This window comes from Schistocerca nitens, chromosome 2, assembly GCF_023898315.1.
Source record: "Schistocerca nitens isolate TAMUIC-IGC-003100 chromosome 2, iqSchNite1.1, whole genome shotgun sequence".
NCBI classification, from domain to species: Eukaryota; Metazoa; Arthropoda; class Insecta; order Orthoptera; family Acrididae; genus Schistocerca; species Schistocerca nitens.
Window position 1 is genome coordinate 77209384 of NC_064615.1, and position 13339 is coordinate 77222722.

General features: G+C 39.0%; 1 protein-coding gene across 1 annotated transcript in view; it reads left to right on the plus strand.

Moving 5' to 3' along the window:
• Positions 1–922: 922 nt before the first annotated feature.
• Positions 923–13339, plus strand: part of LOC126234272 (serpin B3-like) — a 99034-nt gene continuing 86617 nt past the window's right edge. The window contains exon 1 of the mRNA XM_049942963.1: positions 923–1001. The gene's annotated coding sequence lies outside the window, so the exon portion shown is untranslated. The remainder of the gene's footprint in view (positions 1002–13339) is intronic.

Here is a 13339-nt window from a genome sequence, read left to right on the forward strand (position 1 = left end):
CTGGTTTGATGCAGCCTTCCAAAAGTTACGCTTCTCTAACAGTCTCTTCATCTCACAGGCACACTTGCCGCAAACATCTTCCACTATTTGTAGGATATATTCCATTCCCTGTCTTCCCCTACAAGGTGCACTGAACTGGATAAAATGCAAAATAGAAACAGTGAACGGTCCAAAGTTAACAAGTCCAACACTGAGCGCAGTGCCAGAGCCACGGCGTCCTGTTTAAGTGGTCATGGTGTTGACTGCAAAGCGGCCGAGTTGTGTTCAGTAGTCCCTCGTGCCATTTACTTTTATATTATTTTTTTCGCAACACTATGAACTGTTCGTCCGGTCACTGAAATGATTGGCAATTGTCATCCTACACATTGGTTACAGAATATCAGTCATGTGGTAAGAATGTGCCGAATAGTGACAGCAGGCGAGATATCACATAGACATTTCACAGAAATGAACACAACAAATAAACGGGTGTGAACTATGTTACAAGAAAGGAATTCAAGAGTCAAAACTTCCAAAGTGGAACGCAATAGCTAATTTCGATACAACAATTCCTACGACGTCTATTCTACTTCGGTATTGAATTTCATCGTCGACAGCGTAGGTCGTTTATTGCTCTCTGTACAAGGAGCTACGTTGTCCACAAGATGTCAAGTACCAAACAAGTTGGTTGTGGTTACGGGAAAAGCCACGGTCGCGAATAATATAAACTCAAGTTACAATCGGTCCAATTAGCTTAGAGGTCACTTATACGACGTTACTATGCAGAAATCCATTAAATATCGAGTGGTAGTATCACATTTACACGAACAACTAAATCGGTCAAGGAGGCTTATCTCACTCTCACCAGGCTTACAGATTAGGTGCGTCGATAAGAGATTCTTGTCATATGGCTCACATACTGTCAGTAACGCGGTGTCTGACACATTAGACTTGTTGAGCCCATTTCACGTCGAGCAGCCACACTACGCCGAGCAAAAGGAGGTCCGACACGATATTAGCAGGTATGTCATGGCGTTTGCAACTCAGTGTATGTTGTACTAATACTGTAAAAGCATTTTTAAAGCTCTCTGTACGAGCAAGTTTCTCTTATTGTACAGGGACAATACGGGAAACTTATAGCAAAAGATTATTGGCAACTTTGGTATTCTCTCTTTGTCCGTTTCCTAAAAACTAATCACAATGAATACAGATACATTACTGTCAGAAAACTAAAATTATAATGACCCTTCAATAAAACGTTACGTTTCCACTTATCGTACAACAGTAATTCACTTTGCCACATACTTAAATCTTTAGATGAAACCCGCAACAAAGTTAACTCTGTCCTCAGACGATCTTTCCAAAAAACGCAGAGCTCCAACTAGCAGTATGAGCCCTGAAAGCACCTAGCTCAGGTTGACGTCACTAAATATCGGTTAATACGAGTGATATGAATCTCAAAGCAGTGGCAGAAATTATGGGCCGGTATAATATAGGAAAATCTCCTGTAGTTGTGACTAACAAACGGTCTTAATACGTACATCTCAATAAATTGTCACCTCCACTGAACAAATTCAGCTCTGTTTGCTCACGACGAAGAGGAAGAAGAAGAATAGTGCCTAACTTACCATAGACGGCGAGGTTGTTAGAGGTGAAACACAACGCGAGTAGGGTAGGCATGGGGAATTAAAACGACCATGGCGTTTCCGAAAGAGCCATCCCGACTCTTCACTTCAAATGGCTCTGAGCACTATGGGACTCAACTGCTAAGGTCATTAGTCCCCTAGAACTTAGAACTAGTTAAACCTAACTAACCTAAGGACATCACACACATCGATGCCCGAGGCAGGATTCGAACCTGCGACCGTAGCGGTCTCGCGGTTCCAGACTGCAGCGCCTTTAACCGCACGGCCACTTCGGCCGGCCGACTCTTCACTTCGGTAGCATCAAGATAACACGGAAAACCTAAAAATTTGACGCCTGCTCAATACAGTTTCGGAGAACTAACTGTTGCTTCAACTTGTCCATTACCTCTTTGGAGAAGCTGTTTCGCTATAAATACAGCCCTGTGGCTGCAGAAAACTCAACGACGTTATATTTTGGATCGCATAGTGTATTACTTGAAACGTTCAGGTCTTTAAGAGTACTGTGGACGCTGACAACACGATTTCTAAAAGGCAAATGAATGTTTTTCGCGGTCGAGAACCCTCGACCTTGACAGAGTTCGCGGGAACGGATGACGTCACGATTACTGGCGTGAAACGGCAGAGCTAACGAGTGAGAGGATGCTTAAATACAGGTGCAGTTCAGCGGGCCTCACTCGTGTTCCGTGTAGGCACACCAGCTCGTGCAGTTTTGCACTTCGGTACGTACTAACACGTCTTGCTACATAAAGCAGTATTGTTGGCCAAACAACATCTGAGAGACAGGTTTAGTCTCCGAATACGAATTCTTTTCCTTCTTCGCGTATATTAAGTGTTTAGTGTGGATTTCTATGATCATAGGGTGTGAAGTAGATGATTTCGTCCACAGTGCTGTGTTTACTCTGTCGATAACGATAGAGAAGGGAGATGGCGAATCCATTGCCGGCAAACAGCCTACTTCTGTGACATAGCAAGATTAATACATTCGTCCGACGAACGGATCACAATCTGCACTTTTACACTCCGTTCATTTCTTCACGTGAGTGTGATTTCCCATTTCATTGCCAATATTTCCATTTTCAACTCGTTTCTACTGAGGAATATCTGTGGCAGAAGAGTTCAGAGGGAATTCTGAGAGTCAAATAAGTAGCTTTGTTAGGAGCGTTGTAGTTTTGTGGAGTTAATGGAGCAACTATTCGCAAGTTTATTTAAGTTAATAGGCGTTTCTAGTTTTCACCCGTGTACAACTTAATTATTGCACCATTTTGGTGATTGGATGTCGAGTGTCGTAATTGTTTTATAAAAAATAAGATTGGATTGGATTGGTTGGGGGAAGAGACCAAACAGCGAGGTCATCGGTCTCATCGGATTAGGGAAGGAAGTCGGCCGTGCCCTTTCAGAGGAACAATCCCGGCATTTGCCTGGAGCGATTTAGGGAAATCACGGAAAACCTAAATCAGGATGGCCGGACGCGGGATAAAAAATAAGATTTTCCTGTTTCAACTAATGGCTGGCCGCATAACGTATACACACTAGTAGCACCTACAGGGTGTCCCAGAAATGACGCGACAAACTTCTATGAGAGGTGGGGCACATCGTAAGGACCGAGAACAGCCCATGGTCTTAAAGGTCAGCGGTAAGTGGTAGCACAGGTCGAAGATCGGAAAGGAAACAATGGCGTTGTTCGTTTGACATATTTATTGGACAAAATAAGTACAGAATAGCATACGACGTCAATATAATTGTAATGTCAGAACGGACACCATGCATGCCTGCCACCGACGGAGGATTGATTGCCCGCAATATTAGAAGCCACCAGAACTTTCTTTGATTGCACCAGCTTCACAGACAATTCTTGCTACGAGATCTATTTCAGTCTCGATAGGATAGCGATACACGAGAGAGCTCATGGCTCGTGGTATACAGGAATTAGGACTCGAAAATCCGGTGAGGGTGATGGCAGTATTCTCGTGTACAGCAGCACCTAGCGGCGTACGATGTCGTTTGTGGCCAGCGGTTGCTGTGCAATTCTTGATCCTTACGATGCACCACACCTCCCCTAGAAGTTGTCGCATCATTTCTGGGACTCTCTGTAGACATATTACAAATAAAAGTCCCCACGCCGTGTTCTTCTAATCTCAGGAACCACTGCATGAATTTTGATACGGTTTCCACTAATAGATAGACTATTTCACGAGACCGTTTGTATCTACGCCAGACAAGTCGCCCGGTCTCACATGTTCAGTGTTACCCGTGCGAAGACGAGGCGGGTCGCTAGTAGTGGTAGAGTCGCAGCTCATGGTTCACCATTTCGTCAAATAAAATGTTGGTTTTGATCATCTGCAACTCCCTCCCCTTCTCACCCAAAAGTTATACAGGGTGGTCCACTGATCGTGACTGAGCCAAATATCTCACGAAATTAGCGTCAAACGAAAAAACTACAAAGATCGAAACTTGTCTAGTTTGAAGGGGGAAACCAGATGGCGCTATGGTTGGCCCGTTAGACGGCGCTGCCATAGGTTAAACGGATATCAACTGCGTTTTTTTATTAGGTATTCGTGTAGTACGTAAAAAAAATATGAATATTTTAGTTGGACCACTTGTTTCGCTATGTGATAGATGGCACTGTAATAGTCACAAACATATGGCTCACAATTTCAGATCAACAGTTGGTAACAGGTAGGTTTTTTAAAATAAAATACAGAACGTAGGTACGTTTGAACATTTTATTTCGGTTGTTCCAATGTGATACATGTACCTTTGTGAACTTGTAATTTCTGAGAATGCATGCTGTTACAGCGTGATTGCCTGTAAATACCACATTAATGCAATAAATGCTCATAATTATGTCCGTCAACCTCAGTGCATTGGGCAATACGTGTAACGACAACAACAGCCTTCTGTAATGTTCGCACATTGAAAGGTGGCTACACTGAGCCACAGCGTCAGAGATCGCGCTAGAGAATATTGTTCCGCCGCCTCCACTGGCAGTGATTATTGAGATGTCGTAGTGGGCAGTGCTTGTGGAGGACTCGTAGTAGTCAGTTCGTGTTGAGATGTGCTAGAGGGCAGTGCTTGTCGAGATGTTGTAATAAGGAGTGCTTGTTCCATGTTTTATGCAATTGTTTGATGGGATAGACAGTAGATGGTTCGAATGGAAATACTGTAATGATCAGAGTGCTTTTCGTCAATATATATGAAGGTAAAATATTCTGTGTTCTTTTTTTTTCATTATTTCAGTGTCTTAAATAATGCGTCATTACAGGTTAAGTCAACAAAGCATCTGGCCTGTGTTCTTGTATTAGAGTGTAATTCTGGTTCTCTTGAGTAATTATGGTATTTTTATTTTCTTTAATTAGTTCAGTATAAATGATGTTTAAAATTTCTTGTGTTATTGAAGAAGAACCGTGCCAGATGCGTACGTTGAGTCATACTTCCACACACAGAACAATTACACTTGTGTTTTGGTTTCGTAGATTTTATAGTTGCTGGGGACTTAATTAATTAATTAATTGTGTTAACGAAAATTTCCATTTCATTCTTTGTTGTTGTTCTATGCAGTCAGATAGCGTAATAATACTAGTCAGGGCCAACCGTTTACGAGACTTCGTAATCGGACATACAGCTACTAAAACAAAAATTTAAAATATTGTTTGCATTTTATTTTAATTGAGCCCCCATGCACGTGGCGACCGCTGCTTCGTATCGTCCCTTGGAATTCTTCTGATTGTAGAAATAGTAGACAGTAGGATTGTTGTAGTAATTTGTAGTTTAGTAATTGTAGTCTATATTGCATGTGTAGATTTGGTAATTGTCATTCTTCTAATGGTTTTTTTTTTTTTTTTTTTTTTTTTGCAAAATTTCATTTCTGTTATCTTGTCTACGGGTTTGACAATTAGTGCAATTATTTCAATTGTTCGATTAATCGTGTTTGAGGGAAACATTTCGTGTGAATGGTATTGTTGGAGATAAAGTGTCATTGTGTGTAATTTTCATATAGTGACGAGTTTTGTATGTTTTGTAAATGATTACGCGATCGATGAAAAAGGCAAAAATGATGGATAGTGAGAATGACGAAATTGTTAACATGGCGAACTCGCCAACAGAGGAAAACAGTATCATGAATAATGAAGTGGAAAACAATTTAATAAGTCGGGAAGATAGTCCGGAACCATTTCAAAATTTTTCTCAATCAGAAAATTCACAGAATCCGAGATTAACGACAGAAGATTCTGGAATAGTATCGAACACAGATAGCTTTATGGCTATGCAGAAGGAAGTTAGTTTTGCGGGAAATGTTAGGGGCTAAAAGAATTTTGAACCATTTAATATGGAGCAGTTGATGGGTGCAATATTAAATTTGGGATCACGGTTCGACTCACTAGACTCACAAATGGGAACAATGGAAACACGGTTTGACTCACTGGGATCTGAATTAAAAACAGAGATGGGGACTTTACGATCTGAATTAAAAACTGATATGGGAACAATGGAAACACGGTTTGGATCTGAATTAAAAACAGAGATGGGAACTTTGGAAACACGGTTAGATTCACGAATAGGGACATGTTTCAAAAATATGAAAGATTAATTAAAGAAAGAAATCAGAGAAGAAGTACAACCGATTTTGAATTCTCACAATAATAGATTAATTGCAGTAGAGATTAGACAAAGGGAACAGGATAGAGAACAGGAAGAAAGAGATCGCGTGATAGTACAAAAATTTTCAGAGTTAAATTTACAACGTGCACATGATAAGGAAGAAATATTTGAGAGAATCGAGGAATCCGTACCAAATGGCAGATTAAATAACCTAACACAACAATATGAACAGTTAACTACCAAATGTGTCAACACTGAAACCCGAGTCGCGACACTTACGGAAGATGTAAATAAACAGAAAGAAAAAATAGGTGACTTATCGGAAAGAGTTGAGGAGATTTCAGATAAATTGACAAATCTTAGTTTACATGGGGACAGAGATTCGGATGATACAGCTCCATTACCATTTGCAGAAACCGAAGAGTACCAGAACATAAATAAGCATGTTGAAAATCAGGGAAAATTTAATGAACGCGTTAAAAGGGAAGTTGAGGCATTACGAAAGCAAGTCAAACAAATTGAAGGCGAAATCGTAGGAAAAGACAGCAGAAGAAATTTAGAATCACAGATAGCAGAGGGCTTTGAAGAAAATAATTTGTTTCATTTACGAGACGCAACAAGAGAGCGCCAGGCGCGCGAACTTGACAATAATCGACATTCAAACTGGGACAGACGCGGTAGGTCTTTGTCGCCACGAGGCGAAAACTTTGACTATAAACACTTTTTGACTGTTCGGAAATTTAAGATCTTCCGCAATTCTAAGAATGACATACATCCATGTGCATGGTTAGATCAATTTATGTATGCACTCCCACCAAATTGGCCACTAAGTCACAAACTGGAATTTATGTGTGGATATTTAGAAAACTAACCGGCGACGCGGATGCGTGCACTCATTAGAGATTGTAATAATCTGAATGATTTTTATCATGCATTTCTATCGGCATATTGGTCCGAAAACACACAAGACAGAGTCAAACATAGTCTGATTATGCAGCGTAATTTTAAACAGTCTGAGTTCCGCACGCCGGCAGAATACTTTGAAGACATGATTCGAAAGAATCAGTTCCTGTCCAACCCTTATAGCCCGACTGAATTAATTCGCATTTGTTTAACTAAGCTGCCACAATCCATAAGACAAATTGCTTTAGCCGGAAGATGTAAAGATGATATTGAGACTTTTAAGACTTTGTTACAAGAACTTGAGTATGACAACGACGACGGGACTTCTTGTAACTTTTTCAGTAACAGTAATTACGATAGATTTTCAGAGAAAAGGGATAGTGATCGGAACGGGCGTTATATGGGTAATTTTGAGAATGACAGACGTAACAGACAGGACAATAGATACCAGCCTTATGACAATAACAGACGTTCTAACAGAAATTACACAGACAATTATAATAACGGTAATTCTTACCGGAATGATCAATCATACGGAAACAGTAATCGGTATCATCAAGACAGAAATTATTCATACAATACTAGAAACTCTTTCTACAGAAATAACCAGGGTAGTAGGTCTAACAATAATTTCAGAAGTGACAGTCGAAATTATACAAGAAGTAGTTATGCAGACAGACAGGAAAACAGAAATTTTAATAACAGACACAACCAAGAATTTGCATCTAACAGACAGGAAGGACCTAATTGGCATCCTCCGCGTGACAGAAATTCAGAGAGACAAGTGGAAATAGTAGAAATTGATCCGCGAAATGACGGGAATAATCAAAGACGTGACGCAAACAATCGACCATGACTTGCAGCTTCGGCTTCTGGCAGCAATATAGACGGTTCAAAAAGTAATGACACTACAACTTTACACTACGTACGCCCGGAAGATATGAGAGACATTTTGCTAGGCGAAAAGGAAAATAATGTAGACGCATTTTTACATCCTGTTATTGAAGTATGTGTGGGTAAGAATAAGTTCACTGCAGTTTTAGATTCTGGGAGCCCATTGAACGTCATTAGTGAATCAGTTTTTCGTATATGTGAAAGAACTATTGCCTGTCCTGTGTTACCTATTTCTAAAACTACAATTCGAGGAGCGATTTCTGGAAAAAGTGTGGAAGTTAAACAACAGACCAATCTAAATTTCATTTGTCAAGGATACGAATTTTCTGCTAATTTTATTATTGTTCCATTACTCAGTACACAGATTATACTAGGTATGGAGTTTCTTAACACACATAAGGCAATTTTGAACTTTAAAGAAGGAAGTGTGAATTTGACTGTTGCCGGAATGCCGAAGTGTTTGAAATTTTTCGAGTGTTTAGCAAGATCTGAATCAGATACAAAATGTTTAAGGTTTCTTACTTCTGATGTTTTCGTTGAGCATTATGACGACAGTGTGTTTATTCATGACAATGACAATAGATACAGAGACGCGATGGAGGATATAATTAGTAGCGAAGAATTAATTAATGAAAAGGTTAAAAAAGCTGAAGTGCCAGATGACGTTGCAAGAGAAGAGCTGCACCATATTTTGACTTCACATGCTACAGTGTTTAGTCATCACACAGGAACTATACAAGGCTTACAATATTTATTTAAAGTAAAAGAACACACACCATTTCGTGGGAAAACGTACGCTATTCCTTTGGCTTACAGAGACAAGGTTAAGAATGAACTTCAATACATGTTAGATCAGGGCATTATTGAGCCAGCAGTCAGTCCTTATACCAGCCCATCACACGTTGTTCTTAAAAAGGATGGGTCAATTCGTTTGGTTCTGGATTCCAGACAGATAAATAATATTATTATTCCTGAAACTGACCGTCCACAAAATTTAGATGAACTTCTTCAACATTTCCATGGAATTAAAGTTTTATCCACGATTGATATGCGCGCAAGGTTTTGGCAAATAGAACTCCACCCTGATTGTAGAAAATATACTGCCTTTTTAGCCTTTGGTAACTGTTACCAGTTTCGGAAATTACCGTTTGGACTTACTGTATCTTCTGCAGCATTTATTCGCAGTTTAAATGAAATTTTACCTGTTTATCTTCGTGACAATATTACTTCTTATGTTGACGACATTCTTATTGCTAAACGTTCTTGGAGTGAGCACAACAAAATTTTGGATTCATTATTACGTATTTTTGCAAGAGTTGGCATTACAGTGAACTTGGAAAAATCTGAATTTGGTCGTTCACAGGTGAAATTTCTCGGTCACATTATTTCTACAGAAGGTATTCTTCCTGATCCAGAAAAGCTAGACGCAATTTGTAATTATGCTGTTCCTACTACAAAACGTGATGTTCGTAGTTTCCTTGGTGTCTGTAATTTTCTTAGACGCTTTGTTAGATTGGACAATTTGGCCACACCTCGTTTATATGAACTATCTGGAAAGAATTCTAATTGGTGTTGGGATGAGGAAGCTCAGTCAGAATTTGAACAACTTCGTGATGCTTTAGTTGCTGCTCCACTTCTTTCGCATCCGGATTTATCTAAAGACTTTTGTTTGGCGACGGACTCATCATACAAAGGCCTAGGTGCACATTTATTTCAAGAGATAGAAGAAAACGGCGTTGTAGTACAGAAAACTATTGCATTTGGAAGTCGTGTTCTCTCTAAATCCGAAAAGAATTATTCGATTACGGAACTTGAAGCTTTGGCTGTTGTTTGGGCTTTCACAAAATTTCGCACATTTTTGTTCGGTAGACATACTAAGGATTACACTGATCATCGAGCTTTGGAATTTCTTATGTCGACAAAATTAACTCATGGCAGATTGTCACGATGGGCGTTGTACCTACAGGAATTTGATTTTAGTATTGTTTACATACAGGGATCTTCAAATATTGTTGCTGATGCTTTATCACGTGCACCTGTGGGTTTGAAACAAAGTGCTGAAGAGGACTGCAAAGAAAACCATTATTGTTTGATGTACATTCAAGGTGTTGCGTTTGAGAATTTTATTTCGTCTTCGCTCCAGGACATCGCTAAGGAGCAAAACAAGGATCCAATCTGGAAGGACATTAAGGAGAAGTGGAGGAGAAAGGAAAGCGTAGCGATCAGACAGTATTATTTAGTTCGCAATGACATTCTTTTCAAACGAAAATCGGTCGACAACTCTGTTTGGTTAGTTTGTATTCCTGATGAGTGGGTCAATAAATTGTTTTTGGTACACACATTTCAGTTATGCGCACTTTTGTCCCAGAAAATGCTTTCATAAATTGCGAGAAAATTGCTACTTCAGTAATATGGAAAAACGTATTCGATCTGTTCTTGCCAAATGCAAATTATGTCAAAAGGCCAAGCCGCCAACTGTTTCTCACAGAGCACCGTTGTTTCCTATCATTCCAGCGAAATTAAAGGAGATGGCTGCAGTCGATTTGTTCGGTCCAGTGGTTCGTTCTACTAATGGTTTTGCGTACATTTTCATAGCAGTGGAATTGACATCAAAATATGTGTGTTTTACACCTTTACGCAAAGCAACAGCTCGTTCAGTATCTAATGCTTTCATCAAACATTTTCTTAAAGAAGTTGGTCATGTTGATAAGGTTATATCAGATAATGGATCACAGTTTCGCTCTAAAATTTGGCTTCGTACTCTACGGCGTCGTAAGATTAAACCAATTTTTATTTCACTTTTTCACCCTCAATCTAATGCTTCAGAGAGATGGATGAAGGAAATCAATAAATTGTGCCGTCTTTATCGTCATCAGAATCACAGAACTTGGGATCAGTATCTTCATATTTTTCAAAACATTCTGAATGAACTTCCTAATGACTGAACTTCTTTACCGCCTCTATTGATATTAAAAAATAAAGTACCAATAAATCGCATTTCTGAAATCGTTCATTTTCCGCCTTCACGAAAACTGCGGCATTCTGAAGTTGTCAACCTGGCTCTACAAAATATTGCATCTGCGGCTGCTAGAAGAGAGAAATCAGCTAAGCGTCCTGGTCGTTTAAAAATCTTGTCAGTTGGTCAGAAGGTGTTAATTAAGTCTCATCGTTTGTCTCATAAAGGAAAAGGCTTATGTCGCAAATTTTTTCTGCTTTATAACGGTCCATATAGAGTTCGCAAAATTATTCATGATAACATTGTTGAAGTAGAAACTCTTAAATCTCGGCGCTCTAAGGGAATACATCACATATCTAACGTTAAATTTTTTGTGGGATGACATACTTTAGAGAAACCAACAGTTATACGTAAACATGCGGAGAGTACAAGGATACCGCGCTGTGTTTTGGCGGCGGCACAGACTCAAAGCAACAGTGAAGTCTGCGCGCCGCACAAGGCAGTCGTTGACCGCAAACAATCACTTCCTACGTCACGCGCCTACAGCTGATCGAGCGGTCAGTGCGAATGCACTGACAGACGTAAACAAATACACAGTCTAATTTCTCCGACTAAATTCTGTATAAAGCTATGGTGACTTTATAAATTATGTTATTAACGTTCAGTATTCTTCAGGATATGGTTGTATAAAATATTTAAGACCTTCAGGTAAATTCTGTGCGTGTCCGACGTTAAGACGACTTGCTATGGAGAGAATTTCAGGAAGAATATAATTTCAAAGAAAAAAGTAATAAACTAAAAAGGGTAACTATTAATTGAGTTATTTTTCAGGTAACATAATTCCACTTAGGTACGTATTTTAGATGTAATATGCTGCTCGCGATTACGTGATTCATACTTTGTGCTAATTTCATGTTCTATGAATTTACTTGTGAAGCGACGTGCTTGTGCACATTTGCTGATTTTGACAATTATTGATTAATGAACAGTGTTATTACTTGTGTATATTATGCATCGCTTGGCTGCTATGCTTTTTCACTGATGTCATATTTTTTAATTATGTGCCTGCTGTGCTTATTTATTTAAATTGTAATTGTCAACTGATTAATTGTGCTGACTGTGGTTATGTATGTAAGATATACTTTGTGATTTATCTGCTTGCGCCTTCATATTTACTTATTAAGATTACGTATGAACATTTATTTGCTTATGCTGATATGATGATAATGACCTGTTTATTATGTAAGATACATATTTGCTGCTTTGCGTATGGATTGCATATTTACACATTTCTGTTTGTTGTCATAAGTACTCTTTAATTTGGTGTATAGAAATGCTGATATACTGTGTACGTACATGGAGTTTAGGCCACACTATGGTGTTAATTATAGATTGTTTGCTTGGCAGAGCCTCGTTGTAGGAATTGTGCTGCATCCACTTGTTGACATTCTGTTCTCTACTGGTATATTTACTCGCTATTGCATGTTTTGCTTACGCTCAGTGCCTGATATTTTTAAGATAAGAAAATGAACTGCTATAATTCGACGAACGACATTAGTACGAGAAACTTCATAGAAGCCACATGAGCTGGAGGTTTTATGGAAGCTGTATAAATTTATGCTAATAGGAAGGAAGCTAACGACATGACATACCAATACTAGGTTAGACCATTGACAGTTATTACACTGCATTCTTCGTGAGTAATTGAAATAGGAAGTGACACTTGACACAAGAAATACTCCACATGTTTGCTTCTGTTTGCCATAATTTTTGAAGTGGTGTACACACTGTGAAATATTATGATCATTCACACTCCGTAATCGTACTTAATTACTGAGAGTTATTCGAACTAAGTCTGTTAGAGGTCATGTATGCATTTCTTTTATTTAATGATGAACAAGGAACCAAAATCCATCTTATAATTTATAATGAGTAGAAAATTTGGGTCAGATGGATTACACAGAGGTTGTGTGTGGACACTGTGTCTTCGGATTGTATGGGATGCTGAATTGAAGTTGCACTAGGATTTTGTCTGTACTTGTTCGAGGAGACTGACTAGAGGAAAGAGTTGTTATGGAAGTGAAATGATATTGGTGCTGAGGTTTATATATATCGACGTATTAAAGATGTATTATTGAAGTATTGAGATTAGGTGATGCTGATGATTATTGGAGTTTGGTGGATAACAGGTAAAGTAAGTGAGGAGCATATTTTTTTTGTTGGTCTATATGGAACAAGGAGGATGAAGATGGCAGACTAGAACACTCAAGTAGAAAGAAGATTGTCTACACACACACTTTGTTAAATCACTAAGCAGTATATACTTTTTTTTGGAGAGAGGAAGTAATTGCATATCTTGGCT